At 43.8% G+C, this 21124-nt stretch overlaps 1 long non-coding RNA gene across 1 annotated transcript; it reads right to left on the bottom strand.

The window, feature by feature from the left end:
• Window positions 1–229: 229 nt before the first annotated feature.
• Window positions 230–14404, bottom strand: LOC126635641 (uncharacterized). Its single transcript, XR_007627756.1, has 3 exons — window positions 14331–14404; window positions 2507–2600; window positions 230–333 (listed from the first exon to the last, which is right to left on the bottom strand). It is a non-coding gene; the product is annotated as an uncharacterized LOC126635641 (long non-coding RNA).
• Window positions 14405–21124: the final 6720 nt, after the last annotated feature.

Raw genomic sequence — 21124 nt, 5'->3', positions numbered from 1 at the left:
CATCACAGAGTGGAGAAAGAAATTACCTGCAACACTTGCTGTAACAGCTACACGAGAAAATGGCACCTTTTTAAACTGAAAATAAAGAACTCTCAACATGATTTTGGTCATTATGCACCCTAAATGTCTGTTGTGGCAGGACTAAAGGACTAAGAGTAAGTGAGGTGGAGAGAGGAACATGAGGTGAGAAAGGGCACTTACCTAACACAGGCAGCAAAACCACTGGCAAGACTCACTGCCAGGTTCCCAATGAGCTGGAAGCCACAACTCTACAGAGGTGTGAGCACAACTCTGCTTCTCATGACACATGGTCTGTAAAGCTTCATGGCAGCCCTGAGAGAAAACAAGTGAAATATGTTAGCTGAGGAACACAGGGTGTATATTAAGGGAAGATTTGAAGAATTCAGGTCTACCCATGACGTCAGAGTAATAGTTGTACATTTGTTGGTATCTCAGAGAAGAGACTGGGGAGGAAAGTCTTCTATGCTCAGGAGGCTACTCCAATCAGCCTGGGGTACAAACATGGAAAAGCAGCAGGCAGTACCACTTTTAGCTTTGGCACTTCTAAGCTACCATAGGGGTACTACGGCAGAAAATCCTGAAAAACTTGCTAAAACCAGGGATAACTAACTAAAAATTGGGTGCTTTGTTTTCTTTACTCTGTCTTTAGCTCTGGTCCCTGCACACGATGACATTTTTAGCTGTGCTCTGAGCAACCCCCCAGGCTGTCCCTCCCACGGGTGTGCTGACAGAGCTGTGAGGTGTGTGCTGCTTGAGGGGCCAGGCCAGCACTCAGCAGGCTCTCGTGTCTCCTGTTCTGGACTGTCCCAGGATCTGGCCTGCGTGGTTTTGGTTTGCCCCAGGTGCAGCTGTGCTATTCACAAGCTAAACCACAAAATGCTGCAGCAGCACCCTTCAGACAGAGAGGTGCCAAAGTGACAGGGTGACACTCACAGAGCCTGCAGAGTAGACATCACAAAGGATATGAACGTATTTGTCACTTTATACTGTATATATAAAAGCATTGTGTCTAACTGAATGCGCTCTATCTAAAATAAATTCTTGCTCCCTTTCTGCAAACTCAATGGAAGTCAAAGTAACCCCATCTGTTTAAATCCCTGAGACCAACATTGCTTCCTCTCTTCCATTAACATGAGTTTATCCTGCTCTTCCTTGAGTGGGAAATGCATCAAGCCTGAAGTTTGATTAGTGGTAATCAGAAAACATCCACACCTGCATGGAGGTAGTGGGAGGCTTTTCAATTAAAAATGGATTTTGAGAGCATAATGTCTCTGTTTTGAAAGGACAAATGCATCTTTCAAGGAATACAAGCCATAAAAATAATTTGTGTATTGTGTTTCTTCAAGGACAGTAATGTTATCATAGAATGGAGTGTCTTAATTGCTGGAGAGATTAATGTCTGCTCTTTGGAATTAAGTACATTCAATGTTACTAAAAAAGTACTGGGGAGCTTTTCAAAGGCTGGATGATAGAACAGCCAGTGATTATCATCTCTCCAAAACCAGGTGTCTTTTTTTTTTTTTTGGTTCATTTTATTCAAAAGCCAGGTGCAAGGACTGTGGGGTGGGGACCTGCACCTGACCCCACAGCAGCCCAGCCAGGACTGCAGCAGGGCAGTGCATGGGGGAGCAGGATAATTGATTATTGCTGAAGGAAGCAGCCTGGCAGGGGAGCAGTGTCTAGCTGCAATAAGTGGGTTTTATTCGTTGTTTCCAAGTCTTTATTATCTCTGATGCCTGTTGAGATAAAACTTTTGGAAGAAAAGTCCTCCCTGATGGTTTAACTTTCTCATCTTTTGATTAAATACTAAGGATGGTTTTGCTCCTCATTTGTCAGGTTCCCAGTAAAGCCAGAGGAAGGTAAGATTTAATCTTGCTGTAACACCTAAATATAAACTGTAATCAGATTTATAAAAAATATCTACAGGCCTCTTTCATAAGCCATGAAAAGCTTAGAAAAAGTACATCTGTGCACTTCTGCTTCCTTTTCACAGTCTTTCACCTCTGCTTCTATTTCCCTAAATAGAAAGATAATAGTATTAATCTATTCCTTGGGGCTTTTGGGAAGATTCATCAGTTAATATTTATGCAGCAAAATGGAATAAGTGCTGTGTAAGTGCTGAGCATCATTACTGTTCTCTCTCTTCCTTAGCACATCATGAACATGCCAAGAAGCCCAGACAAACACAAAAACCAGCTGTCCTCAAAGCAAGGCAAGCGACACAGGTAACATGACTGCCAGAGAGCCTCTAATTCAAAATGTTTGCTGTGGGGGATGTCTGTGGCTACCAAAACAACCCTGTAAGATCCAAAGAATCAATCAGATTTCTTGACTCGCTTGAACAAGTTCTGTCTGCAGCAAAGAAGCTCTGAGAACACGTTCAAATTAAATATGCTGCACGTTTCCACGTGGGTTGTGCTTTGGAAAACACACATAGTAGTAATAAACCCAGGGCAAAAGGAGGGGTTTAGAATGCAAAACCTACTTGCTGCTTCAGTTGGATTCCAGTTTAAGATGCAGCTACTGTAGGAGGGACATCCACGAGGAGTGGAAGGACAGCTTTGCTCAAGAGCTCTGCACTATGAAAGGGGAAAGACAGAAAGAAACACTGAAACCAGAACAAAGACAAATTCCAGGAAAGAAGTCCAGGGGGTCACAGCAAGGCTGTGGAGGGAGAGCAGAGGTGAGCAGTGACACACCCTTTTCAGGCAGGTGGGCCCTCCAGCTCCCAGGCTCCTGCCAGCAGATCCAGGGTGTGCAGTGCCCACGGCACACGGATTCCCTGCACTGGGAAAGCCACTCTCTGCTACCTCTCTTCCACCTTCATTTAAATGCTGACTTCCAGCTTTCCCTGTTTCTTTTTCTATTACCAATGAACCAACCCTTCACTGCCCCAAGCTCTACCCACCATGTGATCATTTACTCCCTCACTACGGATCTGGAAAATCCTGAGCTGCCAACGTTTTGCACTGGAGCCCACAAAGCTGATGCAGTGCCAAGTATCCTTCTCAGCTTAAAAACGTGCCTTGGGGCAGTTTTTCGTCTGCAGCTGCAAAACTCTGAGCCCAGTTTGCCAGCAGAAGCCCCTGCTCCCTGCAGCAGCTGAGGGAGAGCTGCACTCCCTGCCCCAGATGTTCTGGAGCATCTTGCAGCAGTGGCAGGCACTGCACAGCACCTCAGTCTGCAACTGGCTCCACCTCTGCAACCACTAGAGTAACTAACCCTCATTTCCACAGGTTTCTGATGCAGGAATTTACATTAGTCCCAATAGCATCAGGACTTCTCATCTGTCAATCTCAAAGTCTTGCCATCTGGTCCATCTCAAAGCACAGCTGGTGGTTGTGATGTTACATCTGCCCAAAACAACTTGGTATTTGCTTTCAGAACAGTTTGCCTTCGCTCAGAGACTTGTCATGATGTGGCACGATGTTATTTTGTAGCTGAGGCTGCTGGCATGAGCAGTGCACAAGGAATTCAGCTGAAATAAGTCTAACAGAAACAGCCTTTTTATTACTGCACTACAGTCTGACAGAAAACTGCCACACTTCTCCTCAAAATGTTGCAGGGTCATAATCACAGACACTGTCTGAAGGATGCACCAGCACCCAGCTGGGCACGGCAGCAAAGGTGCAAGGGCAAAATGAGAACTTTGGGCAGAGGTTCTCGCAAATTGAAATCCCCAGTTTGGGAAATTGAAAACACATGTGAGAGTAAAAATCAGGCTGTGAAACCCAATTTGCTCTTCTTTTCCAGAAATAACAACTCGATAATAGCATTCTGCTGGACATGGCCATGGAGGTGACTTTATTCCTGCTTATGCAGGAAATGGAGGTGACTTTATTCCTGCTTATGCAGATGAGAAGCTGAAGTGCCCTTCCATTGAAACCCCTCAGCCATTTAAGGGTGGGTTTACTCAAGAGACTAATTCCCCCAGAACTGCTGCCTGGAGTCCTCTGCACAAGCCACTCTTCCCTGTAGCCTCCTGTCTTGTCCTGCTCTTCCAACCTCCAGCTAAAGCTGCTCCCTCCCACCATGAATCCACAGTGGATGACTTGCAAAATGACAATTCTTGTCACTGAAGGACATTAGAACATACCAGTTCTCTGGTGTTTTGCTGATCAAGGAGCATCTTCCTAATAAACTGATTAAAATTGTGCAACCAGGGAAAGAATAAACATTATGGAAGGAAAAAACAACTTCTCACAGCACCTGGAATTTATGGATTTGGCCTTCCAGTTGGCCAGACTGAGGCCCTCCCTATTTGATTAAGTTACAGTATTTTACTTATCAGTGTAGTAAAGCTTAAGACTCCTCCTCACCCACTTTGGGTCTGTGGTTCTGGGAACTGCAGAGACTCAGTGAGGAGCTCATCCTGCATAAAACCTTTGCCCTGTGGGCATGCTAAGGTGGGATATCTCAATGCTATGGAAGGATGTGCCAGAAAGAGAATTGTGCCTGTACATGGACACACTGGTTCCCCGGGAATCTTTAAATAAGAGGCAAATTTAGATTAGACATCAGGAAGAAATTCTTTGCTGGGAGGGTGGTGAGGCCCTGGCACAGGTTGCCCAGGGAAGTTGTGGTTGCCCCATCCCTGGAAGTGCTCAAGGCCAGATTGGATGGAGCTCTGAGCAACCTGGGATAGTGGAAGGTGTCCCTGCCCATGGCAGGGGGTTGGAACCAGATGATCCTTAAGATCCCTTCCAACCCAATCCATCTGTGGATATGATTCCTTTCTCTGATTTATCTCCTCTCCTACACAGAAAATGGACCTTCTGTTCCCACAGTGAGGAGGTTGAGAAGGGTTGAGAGCAGCCAAGGTGCCTTCCCACATCTGCTCTTGCTTGAGTCCTTTGGGCCAGCACTACATTAAGCATTTTGCCCAAAACTGGCACTCCCACTGCTTCCCCCTGCACGCAACTGTCCTGTCACACAACATCAGGATGTAGGATTATGATGGAATTGCATCATTTGAGAGGAAGAGATGCTGGACTGCAATGCCAAAGTGGACATGCCCTTCAGAGCAGCAGTCTGCTCCCTCAGCCCAGATTTCATCACAACAGGATCACCCCTGTTCCCGATGCTGCTGTTTGAGGTTAGGCTTTATGCTAAACCCATGGTCCATTTTCATTCTGGGCTTTGGAAGGTCGTTTGCACGCTTCAAATTTTGAATTATGGAAGACAAATTGATAGTTTCAGTAAGGGCTGATCCCCTCCAACTCATTCAAATCCAGTCTCTGTCCCAAGGGAATGAGGCTCCCAGGTTGTGCTTCAATTTAGAATGCAGCTGTCAGAAAAGACAAACTCAGTTAATGCTTTTTAAATGCCGGAGCCGAACCTGGCAGGGAAGAAAGGCCACGTCAGCTCCCCATCTTTCATTCCATGATATTACTGGACTGTGAGCTACAAAATCCAAGCCAGATGTCTTTGTTACTAACAAAGATTTTCTCTCGAGGAATATCTGGCTGCCTGATGGAATCTGATTGACCCTGACACAGACAGCTACCTTAGAGAGTATTGAACCATTTCTTGTTCTCAACATTTGCATTTCAGGAATGTCCTAAAGGAAAAGGAGGAAGGATTCATGGTGAATGCTGTCCCATAATTTTCTTGATCGTTTCCTTTCCGGAGGAATAATCACCAAGGAGAAGCAGTGAAAACTGCAGATGGTGTGCAAGAATAAGTGTAATGTGCAGTTATAAAATAAAATCTCCATTTGCCATGGACAAGAGCTGGTAAAAGAAACTCAGTGAAGCAGGACAGCCTTGCTGTGATCAACGTGGTCAGAATCTGACTGTCAGAAGACAAAATGTCCTGTCTTCCAGCAGACCATTACATTGCTTTTTACACACTCTCTGCGTTTCAAAACCACTCCTTAAAGCAGCCTAAACTTCTGACACGCTCAAAACATTTCCAGATAAGAAGAGAAACACTTCACAGGCAGAGGATAATAGCAATTCTTAAAAAGCAAGGGTTTGTTGGTTGGGTTTTTTTTTCAGTATGTGTTTCAGAAATTAATAAATGGTTTAGCGCATTTCTGCCATTCAGACTAGGCAAAAAAAAAAAAATTAATTGATGCAATGTCAACATTTCTGAGCCTGAGGCACCTCCTTATACAATGCATTTTCACTAAAGATGTGTAGAGGTGGCACTCAGGGATATGGTTTAGTGGTGGGCTTGGCAGTCCTGGGTTAACAGTTGGACTCAATGACCATGAAAGTCTTTTCCAAACCAAATGATTCTGTGATTCTATGCAGGGGTGCCATCCCACAGCTCTGCAGGGATGTCACACATCAGCTGTGACTGAATGTCAAATGCCTCCCCCCTGCTGCTCTCAGTTAGAGATGCCCCCATGTAGGGAGTCACCTCCCTTCTGCTGCTCTGCAGATGTTGGATGGTTTGATGGAGAACAGCAGGAGCAGAGAGAGCACCCTGAGGCAAAGTTACCAGCAGCTTTGGATCCTTGTTTACTCGTTTCAGTATCAATGGATGTTTGCTTGCCTGTTTTTTGCTGGGGTAAGATCAGTACAGTTTATTAATCCAGCTATGAGTTGACCTGCATTTGGTATTTTCCACAAACATTTGTTGGAACTGTGACAGATGAACAAAACTCTTCAAGGATGTCTCTGCTTTTCAGAGCTTTCCTATTGTTAATTGCAAGCACATCACACGGTTTTGCCTTTGGGATTCAGCTCACCTGCCTATAAATATCTGAAAGGCTGCTCTCTGCTCCAAGACAGCAACCTGGGTCCCTTCCAGCAGCAAATGCAGCAACACATGTTGCTACAGGGTAAAATCTCTCTCCTGGGCCAGGGGGCCAGGATAAATTGCCAAGTGCTGGTTGCTGTCTATTATTTCCACTGGCTACAGGAGAAGTGTGGACAAATAGCTGAAACCAGCTAAGTTATAGATCGTTAAAATAAGGTGAGACAAATGTACCCTGCGCAGCTGTATCTGTTTTGCTTTGCTTTTAAAAGATCTGCTTGGGTTTACAACACATAAGCAAGAATTCTTGCTTTCAGGACAAATTCAGGAAGATTAAAGAAACTTCCTTCCCTCCCTGGCATGTTGTTACTCTTCCTCAGCCATCTACTGGTGTTTTGTTGAAGCTCCTTCCCTCAAAGTACCTGGTGGAGGGCACGGAGGCAGCTGCTGGATTGAAATGAACCTTTGCATGGGTTCAGGATGGAAAGTCAGCAATCCCGAATTCAGCAATCCTGATGTTTGAAATGAACACTGAACCATGCACAGCCAGGCTGCTGAGAAGTTTATATTTGTCCTTACCCTTCCTCAATCACTGGTTTGAAAGAACATCTGTTCCACCAGTCTACACTGTACAAAACTGCTGTTGGGCTGTTACTTCCCTTGACTGACTCGGGCTTTTAACAAGGGAAGTGTATGCAGATCCCCCCTCCCTTCCAGTGCTCCCTTCACGTCACAATCCACAGCAATCCTTCACTGGGACTGCACACTGCAAGGGGGCCCTGTCAATCGACATCACTGCTACCAATCTGAGGTCTTTTCAAAATGAGGGGCTGATTGTAGCAGCAGTTATCTGCAGTTACCTGGCAGAACTCTCCGAGGAATCCCTAATGCAAGCCATGTGTTACAGCCACACCTGATGCTGGGAGAGACACTGCCTCTTACACAAATTTCTTGGGTTGGCCAGCAGGGTTTGGGTTGGGGGGTTATAAAGTTTGCTTAGTTAATTTTTTTTTAAAGCCTTAAACATTGTATTATTCCACCTTGTTTTCTCACCTGTATTTACAATCTTCCAGGACTGTACAACGAAGTTATCGCAGGGATATGATGAAATAACTAAAAGTCCACAGAGATCATGCTAAAGAAATTGGAATAGTGAACTGGCATCCTAAGCTTCCTAATGTGTTCCTAACTACCCCAGCATCACTGGTGCTCATATGCATAAAAGGATGCTTTTATTTTCTAACAGGATGTGATTTGTTAGCGAGCCTCCACATCTGCTCCCCAGTAATTTAGATTAATGGCATTTCTGTCTTTTCTTTAAAGAAATGGTTGTTACCGCTTTCCCATGGTACCAAAAGAAAGATTTCTATTGTTCTTCATGCTAGTACTATAATTTGTAAAAGCCTAAGTTGTTTTTTTATTCACTTAAGCTTGCAATAGGAATAGCAAAAATGAATTACATTTGCATTGCATAAAATAAAGATGAAAGCATTTTGGTGAAGTCTCGATACACACTTAGGAAGCATTTTTTAAAATTCCCATATTCCCACAATGTACATATACACACCGTGGATCAGTAGCTCTTTCAAAGGATAATTCATTATAATTTATACTGTTTGGCCACTGAAATGATATGCTCTCTTCCTCCAGTAAGATTCTGGGTTATCTGGCAGGATCCCAGTCAGATGTTAGTCCTGTGGATGTAGTCATCCTGTATCATCAGCCTTCCTGTGCCTTTGGATAAGAATTTTATGCCCAGCATTAAAGATGGTCACATTTTTACATAACTTGCAACAGCTCAGTCTTTATCTTTGGAGGGGACTGGGCCAGTTCCATAGGGGGACAGCACAGTCTGTACAGAACCTGGCAGGTCCATTAAAGTCCTGCTAATTAGAGCTGTTTTTAGGGATTCAGGACAGGATAGCTTAGTCTCTGACTTGGCCTGCAGTACCAGGTACAGTATCTTACCAATCATTTGTGCTTCAAGTTCTTTATTTGGTTTTGTTGGTTAAACCCACAACACTGATCAAAAACCCAAGCACACACAGAGAGTTCAGGCACCAAGAGCCAGTGGCCTGGTGCATTCAGGGGGCAACTGGAGAGCAGCTCTCAGTGTGCACAAGGCAGTGCCAGCACCCAGACTTTGCTTTTGGATGCTTTCTCTTGCAATCCTTTGGCACATCAGAATGGGACTTTCTCAGCTTTTTCAACAGTGGTAAAAAAGAGAGATGATCCAATTTGTCAATTGGCTGGGAAGAGGAAAAAAACCAACATTGCTACAATTTTGTTGAACCGTTCGGTTTTCATGATCTATATATCCATATTGCTGATTCATTCACATTCCCAGTGAATATTCCTCACTCTAATAATTCAATATCTTTTAAAATTCAACTTGACTGAAGCAATTTTTTTTCTCAATTAATTCTGGTTGTTTCTAATTTGGAAGGCAAAGGCAGACCTGGCTTAGCACGTCATTGATATCCCTCAACACTTCAGTTTTCATTTGGCCATCAGGGAGCTTTTTAGTGGCTGAATGTGAGGTTTCAATTACGTGCCTTTGTTGGAAAAGCTATTTTATTTCGGTCCTTTACCCTTCTGAGCCACATAAATAAAGATGGAAAACTGAAGTGCTATTTGAAAACTGGGTGTTGGAAGACACCATGTGTACAATGGCACTTCACATACTTCTTGCATCACTTAAAAAATCACATGGTGTCCAAACTTGCAGCCTGGCACTATTCAAAACACTAAACCATTGGGATCAGATTCTGGAATTGTGCCAAGGGAGTTCTGATACAGTTTCTTTGATAATTGGCCTGTATAATTAGGTTATATTTCATTTAAAGAAAGTGCCTAGCCAGATGAATTTGGACTCCAGTCACATTAATTCACACCAAGCAAGATTTTTAATTACACCCAGGGATCTGGAGATGCAGCAAAGTGCCTCATTCACACGGTTTGATGGAGAAGTAACCTACAGTCGGGTCTTTATAAACCTCACTTCAACTTCCTTAAGACTGGTGCATCTTTTCTCCTCAGCTCTCCAGCCCAGTGCTGAAGCTGAGCACATGCTGCTATCAGCAGTCAGGCTCTGCTAACCCACTGCTGGGAGATGGGATTTTCCTAGCAAGCACAGGGTGAGGTCATGTCTGCTCATGAGAAGTGGAAGCAGACCCTTAGATGTCCAGGTAATGTCAATTATTCCTCCGAATTGCTGGCACACAGAGAGAAGCAGAGATTAAAAGCAAACATGGCCTTAACACACTGTTTATGAGTTGTGCTGTTCAGGGCTCAGCAAATGTTCTCAGCCAGCAAACCCCCAGGGAATCCACTTACTCTGCCCATCAGGCCCAGGCCCATAAATTATTACACCAGAAATAAGGAGCAGTGGAAAACATCAACATTATTTAACACTGTAGAGCTCTTTCTCCAGAAAAAATACGGTTGCTACCTGGATGAAGCAGAGCTGAGGGATTTGGGATGTACTTGTGTCACAGCAAACCGAGCCTGGGCCAGCACATAGGGAAGGTTTTAGGAAAGCCAACGTAGTGGGAGCTTCCCGCTGTTTTCCTTCACCTGCTGGGCTGATTCCAGCCTCCAGCTCTGGATTGTTCTGCTCTGGAATCCCTGAAGAACAGTTCTGAATGTGGAAGGGAGGTGAGAAACAAGGGCATCGATTCTTATCGATCCTCCAGCTCCACCTTTATCCTGGCTGGATGAAACCATCCCTTCCTAACACGCCCCTGGGCATTTTCCAGGGCTGGCCTTGCACTGGAGAGCACAGGCAGAGCAGAAAATGCCATCCATCTTCCCAAGCAAAAGCAAGGACTAAACATTTCTCAGTTCACTTGTAGTGCAGCACCCTGGCAATCAGCAGTTTGGGGAGTTCTCATTGTGGCAGGTTAAAGGAATATTAGTGATGTCGAGGGAGGCTGCTGGAATAGCCAAACACTGCTGGAGCTGTTTGTCAACAAGTTTTCAACCAAGGTCAGGCACAACAAAAAACCCCAAAACAGTTTATGAAGTGCTATTGGGTAAAATACATTGCTTTAAAACCCCAAAGAAACACAAGGGAAAAGCTATTATGCACATTATTAACTTATGGCATTTGATCTCTAGACAGAATGTAATGTCTTTGAGAGGCATTCTGTAATATTCTAGTACTGTTAATGCTACACTATTTCATCACTACAATCATATGTTGACAGAGCAAACACATGCCCTGGAATGTTTTTTATTCTAATTCCTTCTCATAAATCTGTACTCACTAAGGACTTCTCCAAAGCCCTTAGACAGCAAAGTAAGAACAACATTAGGGATTATTTTAAGTGAAACCAAGCTAGTCCCAGTTTTCACATGGACTCAATCCTTTTCCCAGGTATTTTGCATTTTTGTCTACACCAAGCTACCAATCAAAACTAAAAGCAGTCCTGAGCCACCCCTGACAATGAGATGATTACAAAAGTCAGGAGATTTTGAAGTATCTGCTTATGTCCTTGGGGTTTGGCCACAGATAAGATCCCTAACATGCAGATTTGCTCACCCTCCCCACCGAAGAGCAGCAATGTCTTTCCTCTTTTAATTTCCAGAAAAAAATGTTTGTTATAAATCTGGGATTAAGGCCAGGTGTGGTCACAAACAAATTTGGGCAGCTGAAGTAATTGTTATTTGCTGAAAGTAATTGCTTCCTGTTACGATTACCATAGCAATTAATGCAATTCTCTCTAATACTCTCAGGAATAATAAAGTTACTGGAGAAGAACGGCAAACAAACACCTTTGCCCGCTCTAGAAAACAGATTAGTACCAAAGCTGGTTTGTTATATGGACAGCAGGAGAGCTGCATCGTCCTTAGCACTTCCCTTTCTGCTTTTAAATGCTTGGCTTAGTCAAAGTCATGAGAGACAATTAGGGGGTTGTCACTAAGCAACCATAACTGGGTTCAGGAGCAAAGCAATTTGGAACAGGCAGTACTTGAGTGCTAAATCCACTGCAGCAACACCTCCAACCACTCACTGCTGCTCACACCTGGGGACAATGGGGCACAGGGAAGCAATCAAGGGACCCTTTAAAACAAACTTCACATTTCAGTTTTCAAGCTACTGGAGAAACTTCATCTTCCCCTGATTTCCCACCATCCCATCTCCCCCACAGATGAGCTTTTGAAGAAATGCTTGAGACAGGAAGGACACAGGGAAGCACCTGAGGCTGTCTCGAGGCATCAAGTGCTAATGCCACCAAGTCAACTGCAATGAAACACCGACACACCACAGATCCACCCAGGGGATCTCCTTCTGCGTGTTCATTTTCATCACTTAGGTGCTTTTGAGTTTCAAGGAGGTACTTAGGATGTCCTCAGAGGAATAGGAAGTTTTGAATGAAAATACAATGAAATAATGAAATATTCCTATAGTTCTACATTCCCTGTACATTATGGGACTGGTACATTAGTAGTGGTAGATGCATCAAACATTGGTGACAAAAATATTATTCCTTTATATAAAGGTACTTCAGTTAATTCTGTTTTCCCTCTACCCAAAAGATCCTAATTCAGTGTATTTTAAAAACCCCACAGTCCTTTCTCTGTCTACCCTTGTAACATGATGGAAGAGCTGGGAAAAGGAGTGTGGGGAAAGGGACTGGGTAGTACCAAGAACAATCAAGCAGACAATCTGGCCCAGACCTTGATGCACACGCACAGTGCAAGTAATTAAATACATGATAAGAGCTATTTGAGAAAATAAAGCACAGAAGACAGGAAAGTGATGAATTTAGAAGGATCACAATATGTAGTTAAGGTTCAAAGCCGAGTTCTGATTTTGGTTGGAGCCAGTCAGAGCAGGGGTTCTGCAAGGCTTGCCTTACTAGCCATGCATACAAGAACAGCATCAGGCCCCTTCTGCTGACAGCTGTGAGCTGACAGATGCACTCCTGACTCACAGATGCAGTGCTCAGGGCCATACAGCATCATCCAGGAGACAGTCAACAGTGTATTTTCCCAGGAGTCTAAACACACACTTGACAAAGGGTTGATGGATATTACAGGGGCTCCCAATGGAAGCAGAAGCCCAGCATGACTGGGCTCAGAGCACTAAAGGATGAAGAGACTTTTATCCTGATATTCCAGCATCCAGCCAAATCATTCAGTTCTGGAAGACTGAATAGATGCAGCCCAAAATGACAATAGCCAAGTATTTCTCATTACTTTTTGCTGCTGCAAATGCTATGGATAACAGAGGAAATGATTTTGGCTGGGGCACGCAGTGCTTGCCTGGTAGTCCTTGAGTATTTTGTTCAGCCCCAGTACACAGAAAATAAAAATGTCTGAACGTATTTATTGAGGGCTCTCCGCTTGCCGCACTTGGCAGCGAGTCTGTGACGGGCTGGAGAGCGCTGCTGCTGTCTGGGGGAGAGCAGCCTCCTCTCCAGCCACACCACCTTGTCTAATCCCTGCTGCTAGTGACCCACTCCCTGAGCATTCCAGGGAGACACCTTACCCACATCATCTGCAGGGCTGCAGGTACGCAGCAGGAAGGGAGGCAACAGACGCAAAGTGGGACTTGCGTTTACGGGGCTTCGGCAGCTCAAAGCAGCTCTCGTGGTAGCAGTGTCACAGCAGTCTGCATTCACCTGAACCCCCATTGTTCACCTCTAACCCCTGCCAGCCAAGTGCTGCTTATGGACCAGCCATGTGCAGCTTGTGTGTATTTTTCTTCTCTCCTCCCCACCCACAGTTGTTGTCCCAAGCTGCCCTGTGCTGCTGGGCATCCTTCTCCACACTGAGAGCCCTGGGCACTTCCATCAGCCATGGAGCTCCGTGTCTCCTGGTGGAGCAAAGGATTTTGAAGTGTGAGGAGAAGCAGAGAATCAATATACACAGCAGAAGTCCAAGGAATGCTTGGTCCTGTCTCTAATGGCACTCTTAGGCTCCAGAATATGATCAGGGCTGCTGGGAACCCCGGTCACGGCAGCAGCAGCGAGGTGAGCAGTGACCATTGCAATGAAAACAAGCAATGTTCTACAAAACTCCCAACTCTGAGAGCTAGTGGCTATTTAGGGGTTCAAGATTTCTGTGTCTGAAGTTCTTATGTTCTGAGGATAAAATTAGTACAAGATCCAACATTCTTGGTATATTAGGCGTGTATGAACTATGGTCTATAGAGAAATACAGTGACATTTAAATTGCTTCTAATGATGTGATTGTACCATGAAACTACTATATTTCCTTCTGCTAAAATAAGAAACAATGATTGTGATCATATTTCTGCTTTATTGAGAAATACTATTCTTTTTTAACTTACGCTTCTCATTAGCACCAAATAATGGGTAAGCATGGATCTGATTCTCAGGCTCAATTTATGCTTAATGATACATTGTCTGCTCTTTAACTGCCAGAAAATGGGTTCCTGGATGTTTCCTTCAATTCATTCCTAAAGCATGATTCCTAAAGCATGTGCAGCATTCCTGCCTCCTAAAAATTTGTTCTATAAAATATGTCTTTAGTACTGGCAGATCCTATTCTCCCTAGTCATTAGACTGGAAAGCCTGTGTGTTACCCAAGTATTTGTTCAAATAATCACATTCCAAACTGGTTTCAAGACATACCTTTACAGTTCATCTTACATTCTGAAGGTTAGCAGGGTTTAGTCTAATATTTTCCAGCCAAACCCCAGAGTTTTAGGTACTGAACCGAACACGGTGTTCCTGAAAGAGAAGAAAAAACCGGAAAAGTGCAAATGTTAGGGGAGGTGTGAGCCAGAAGCCAAAACTTCAAATACCTTCCCCTGAATCATCTTATGCCGTGAGACTTGAAACCTGCACAAATACTGTTTCCTCCTGAGGCAGAAACAGGAAGAATTTGAAATCTGTACGGCTGAAAATAACTTTCCCAAATATCTTTCTCTTGCATTTCTGCTGCTATTAGAAAAAGTACAGAAGTGTGTGAAGGTTTGGATGTGGGCACTTGACAATGTGCCATCTGCCACGTGAGCTGCCATGAAGAGCAAGCACAGGGTGACTGTGCTCAGGCATTGCTGGGCACGACAGGGTGAGCTTTGGCATGTGCAGAAGGAAACATGAAAGCAACCTGCCCTGAGTTCTTTGGCTACAGCAGCACACCTGCATCCCCTCTGGAGCAATGAGCCCTGGGTAGAGAATCATTTTGGCTTCCCTGGTGTCATGGGTTTGCTGGTTCGTAGAAACTAAGTAGGAATTTGTCCCTTCCCCCTGCCCACTGCATGGAGGAGATGTTAAATGGGCAGTTAAATAACACAAAAGAAGTTGCTGGTGAGGTCACATTCCCAGTTAATGGCCCTCAGAACCTTGTTTTTGGGGAAGGGTGAGGAGTTCCTTTTTACTTTTTTTTTTCCTCTGGTCTCCTGGGAAACAGGGTGGGGAAGGAGTTCAGGTGGCTGCTGAAGCTGGAACAAGGTCAGAGTAGGAGCTCAGAGTGGGTTTTGTTCTCAGCCTGGCTGTCAGCTGTGGATTCTGCTTGGATTTTCATCGGAGAGGAACTGTTTTGGGAGGTTTTCCCCTTCCCCGTTCCCGTTTGTTTCTTTCTTGGTAGTGGTTCTTGTGCACCTCAAAGGGAGAGGGAAGAACAATATTGCACGATTCGGCCAGCAGGACAGAGGGAGTTCCCGCTGGGGAGGACTTTTGTTGTTTCTCTCCTTCCTCTCTCTCCCTTTCCCAGTGTGGGGGGAGGGAAACCCATTTTTGGTTTCTCCAACACACCCCGGAGGGTGTCACTCCACGTGGCAATGACCAGTGATCCAACAGCACCCCCTGTTGACTGTGGTTGGAATTGCACCAAAGGGCACCAACTGAACTGTTTACCTTTTTTTCTTTGTTTATTGGTTTGTTTTGAAGGGGATTATTTGTGGGTGTAGGAGTATTGCTTGGTTGTTTTACTTGTTTTCTTTTGTTGTTTCTACCGATACACATATATCTTTTAATAAAGGGCTGTTATTTTTCCTTTTTCCACACTTTTTTCCCCCTCAATTGGAGCCTCTTAATTTCAGATTTACAATTGCTTAGAGGGAGGAGTTTGAGTCTTCCTCATAACTCATCCTCAGCAAAACACCTGTGTCTCATTTTAAACTGAGACACCTGGTCCTTCTCCTCTTTCTTTGTGTGCTTTTCAAACAGCACAAGAAAGCAGATGGTGTATGCCTGGCATTGCACCTCACAACTTTGTCCCAGATGAGCCTGGGCCACAGAACTTTCTGCAGATTATGATAAAGCTGGACCTGGCTGTCTGTTGGCCAGTGTCCTCCACAGGGCATATCCACACAATTTCCAACATTTTATCTCTGGTGTAAATGACCAGATGCCTTCCACAGGTTGTTATCTGATACATGCTGTAGAGTCCTTTCTAACTCCATCCTTTCCCACTCTACAGGCTTGTTGCTCTTCTCTATTTCCCTTTCCCTGTATGTGACCATTTGGGATAAGCAATGGATGCTGAGCACTGTTCCGATACAGTTCAGTGATCTGCCAGTGAATTCCTTCTCTGGGTGTTTGAATTCCCCAAGTGTAACTTCCAGATTTAATTTAGTTCCTTTAGTTCCCAAACCAGAATTCTGCACCTGTGTTTTTCTCTGTCCTGGGATCTCTTATGCTTCCTCATGCTATTCCATCAAGATATGGAAGCAGCTGTACAAAGCATTATGTTTTGTGATGGTTTTATTTCTGGCTGGTTCATAACTAACCATTAGCTGGTGAGGTAAAGAATTTTTCCACATCCCTGATCTAACACTGGAGACTGACTGCTCAGTGCAACCACTTTACAACTTCTTTATTATTATTATTGTTATTATTATTATTGATATTGTGATATTGTGAATAACTTAGACAATTATTTTACTTTATTACATGCTACCACTGAGGACTCTTCAGCTCCTCACACTACCTGCTGTTGCCAAGCTGCTAAATATGAAACACTGCCTGTTGATACCCTGCAAGGAACATTATTTTCCTCAAGGGGAACAAGCTCTCCAGTTGTGACGTATTAGAGGGATCTTTACGCCAACTGCTGCCCATTAACATGCTAATCAGCAGCACAGGGAAGAGCAGAGCCAGAACCACAAACCCAAAAAGTCATCAAAGCTTCAAGGAAATCACTTGCATGTAACTCACTGGTGAGGCTGGCACGGATTCGCTGTAACTTTATGATCTTTCTGGTTCTGTCTCCATGGAACAGATGACATTTATATGAGAGGTGGTTTCCATGCTGCCTGGGTGCTTTAAATGCACACACTGAAGAGTGAATAATAAGAGACAAAGGTGAATCACCACTCAGGAGTGAAAAGTAGAGTCAGAGGGGAAGGGGGGGTAAGAATTAGAGGTTCCTCTTGCAGTGTCAGAATGCCAGCCCCCTCCTCTTCTACCTCCCTTTCCCTTCCCTCCTCTGCCAAATTACTGCTAATAATTAACCCAAACTTTCACCCAGGAGTGACCCAGCCTCCCTCCCCCTCACCCCCGAATGATCTGATCACTTCTTAATCAAAAACTGCAGTAAACACGCTTGAAAACAGCCCATGATCATCTGCCACACAGCCCGTGCCAGCAGCATCCTTCTCTGTGGGCCCTTTGCAGCTGGATGCCTTCCCAACACCTTCCTGCTTCCAAGCTCTGCTCAGTGTGTGTATCTGAGCTGGCCAAACACTGGGTCACCCCACAGACTCCGGGTCACTTGTAGGTTCACAGCTACTTCTTTTCCTTGTTGTCTCAACCCTCCTACATTTTGTGCTAACAGGGGAAGTGGGGCTGTGCTGCAGGATCGGGATTCAGACTCACTTCTGAGAGGGAAAGGCTTCAGTGTCTGAGGTGGGAGCTTAACTCCTCAGGGCTGGCAGGACAAGCTTTGAGGGAGAAGATTGTGTTTACAGTGAGGATTTCTTCTTGTCCCAGTTTTGCTTCTACTGAAAGGGACAGACATATTTTGATCTGCATCAGATAGAGTCAATTGTATCTGAGACAAATAAATGTGGTGGGGATTCTTAGGAATGAAGTTTGCACGTTCTCAGATTTCTTACCTGGAAAGAAATGAGATGACAAATGTAATTTTTGTCTCTAAAACAAAACACACATCCCTAATATATTGACTTAGGTGCATTTACCTCTTTGTTTTACCAGCACAAATGCAGCTTAGATATGACCTTTGCTTTCCAAACCTTTGCTTTCCCAGCTCCTGCCTTCCCATGGCAATGGAGAAAATAAAAAATATGAAATATTCACAAATGACAGGATCTAATACATTGTCCTTTGAAAGGATCATATTAATCAGAGGTGATTTGTACATGTAGTCACTAGAGCCAACAACTTTAGTACTGGATTTCCCAACTGCGGCTCAATTCATTATTACTTTTAAAAAACCAATGTATTGCATCAATACATAATCTATTTCTTGGAGTTACCTGTTAATTGTGGAGAGATTCTGACTTTGTTGCCTTCATCACAAACAAGGCCATACATTTCACTTGACATTTCTGGCTCTTCATTCCGTATAAAACGCTCCATTACAACCTCATGTGACAATAAAGTCACTGCACTGTATCTCTCAGAACATTAAAATAAGGAATAAGGTGCTCATCTCTGCTTAAAAATGCAAAGAAAAATTATTCAGCTGCAATATTTTCTCCTCTGGAGAAAGGCTTTTGGGATGTATTTATAAGAATAACAACATGCAAACTAATATTGCACTGAAAATCAACAAGTTCCTTTACCTTTTTAAAAGCCAAATGCACAAATACTGATTCTTCCATTACTTTCCCTCACTTCTTCAGAGCTTAAAAAAATCTCTGTAGCAAAACCAGCAACAGACTGAAAGGTGCAACCAGTCTATAAAGCTCAGATGGGATGAAAAATTGAGCCCTGAAACTTTGCAAATAAGTCACTGTGAGTCAATTTTCCCCCAGCTGAATCTGTGCCCTGACTGTTCTCATTCCCCACAGGTAGTTATGGCACTGGTAATTTGAAGTAACTTGCTGGTATTCAACATGTTTCTTTATTTCCTCTCCTGTAATTGAGTTGTGCTGGTTTGACATTGTAATTCAGCACTGGGGAAGGAGCAGACCCAACTTACTGAAATATCCATGGCTGATTGAAAAATCCTGATTCGACTTCGCAGTTCATTCATTAAGGAAAACGTACTTTCATTACACTTGTTTGCAGAACTAAGTAGTTATTTGTCAGGAACAAGAGGAATATCTTGCTGTCCCTACAGGAAGTCACAGCTTTGGGCAGGGATGGTTCTGATGTGAGGTTTGGTTTCCAAAAGGATTTTCTGGTGGAATCGACAACATAAAATTTTCATTAACCATCCGCTTGTGCTCTTCTGATTCTGGGGACAAACCCTGGCTCTTGCTCCTGCACACCCACTTGGAATTGAGATTTTGCCTGGACGAGGCTCAGGAAGTTCAGGATGCTGCCCCATCAACCCCATGTCCCTCTGCAGGAGTTCATCCACAGCCATCCAAAGCCTGAACAACCCATTTTCCCTCTCAGTCTCGAGGTCACACTGCACGACTCAGGTGGCAAAATGCTTAGCACAGCTGATGGAGCAGATTAAAAACATCATGGGCCTGAACACCATCTTGCCAGCAGCTTTTTTTGTAACCAGGGCAAAAGGGAAGCTGTGGTTTCCTAAGATACTCTTCAGCTAAAGTATCCTGAAACATCAACTGCAAAAAAGGTGCTTCTATGCACTTCTTTGTACTTACACTGTTGCCACTAATTGATTTCACCACTCTGCGTTGCTGCTGCCATCAAAATGTACTCTGTGTACAAAACAAAGCTCTTCAACAGTTTTTCTAAAGGAGATGGATTGGAAAAAGGGTAGGAATACAGGAGAGGACTGAAAAGATGTTTTAAGGTAGCAAGAATAAAGCACATGTAAAATCAAAATTTCAGTCTGTTGGTCACAGACTCAGGGATTTCAGAGATGCCTGTGTAGATTCTTCCCACACAAAGGCATCTTAAACAAATGTGCTCCAACACACACACACACACACACAGATATATATAAATCAATTATCTCTGCCTGTAGATCACATTCTTGTGGTCACCAAGGAACAAGAGAGTGCCAGGGAGGGGATGCTAAGGGCACTGATGCCACTGAGCACTAGAAACCAGCATGTGCTTTGAAAGATCTCCAGAAATAAATGATGTTGGGAGCTCGGGCAGATCGTGGTGGTGGTTGTTCAGATCGGGTTTTCATTTTTTGTTTCAGCTTCTCAGTGTAGCAGAGATGTCTTTTTTTGAACCAGAAATAGCTTCATATGGCTAAGAGCTGACTCTCCAAAACTGGCCCATGGTAGAATTCTCTCATCCTCTACTTTTAATGCAATATTTTAATGGATCTTTATCCCACTCTTCAGTGTCTGTTAAAATATGAACTCTATTTATACTTTTTCTTAACTTCCTAAACTTCCAGACTGGCTGTGAAAAGAACAAGTAGATCTTCCACAAACACTCCCTAATTGACTATTCTTCTGACCTTATAACTATAATCACTTCTAAATCTATTCAAAAAACTTTTAAATTCCTTACCTCAAATGAAGAAACAGGATTTCTGTGAGCTTCAGGCTAACAGAATAAAACTTAAAAACTTCTCATTTGTATCCCTAGGAAGCAGCTGAATCTTTATGCTCTTCCTGCTTAATGTTTTCCACAACTTGAGTGATAGAACAGCCATGAGGATCTCCAGCATTTGCCATATTAGGAAAATAATTTAAACAGACATTATTTTCATTCAGTAATGGGACTTTTCGTTGGTCTTTCTTCCCCAATTTAGAAACTGAAAAAGATAGGGCCTTTAGGAGTTATACTTAAATAAAGTGATTAATTATGAAAGCCATTAAATACTTGATTGGTTATCTGGGACCACCAATTAGGCATCTTCTGCTTGGACCCACAGTCAGGTGAAATAATACAAGTTTAGAGCCAGTTGTTAATATTGCAACATGTAGAACAGTAGGGATGCCAAAGGCACATCCCTTTGGAGTGAGTGCCACTTGTGCCAGCAGGACTCCAAAGACAGATGCAGCCAGCCCCAGAACTGCCCGTGGGAATCTGCCTGCTCCCAGGGAAATCCATCAGGAGCTGCTGCTTGTGCTGCTCCACTGGCACCTGCAAGTGGCGAGACAAACACCCTTCCTATAGTCCAAGAGGCCTATTCCACACTACTCCACAATTCTCCCATTTTCATTTTGACCCCTATGATTAGAAGAATTCCCCAACTTTGACAAACAATAAAAAATACTCATAGAAACTCCTCTGTGAGCTTGAGTAGCCTCTGTACAGCTGATGGCAGCACAACAGCCCTGAATGTGCTTTACTATGGTAATTTAAGCAATTTAAGCTTCAAATGTTCCCAGGGCAAAAATTAGGGCTATGCC

Source organism: Myiozetetes cayanensis, unplaced genomic scaffold (assembly GCF_022539395.1).
Source record: "Myiozetetes cayanensis isolate MyiCay16 unplaced genomic scaffold, myiCay2020 scf12, whole genome shotgun sequence".
NCBI lineage: Eukaryota > Metazoa > Chordata > Aves > Passeriformes > Tyrannidae > Myiozetetes > Myiozetetes cayanensis.
The sequence above is the reverse complement of the archived record's forward strand: the minus strand, read 5'-3'. Positions and strand labels throughout refer to the sequence as shown.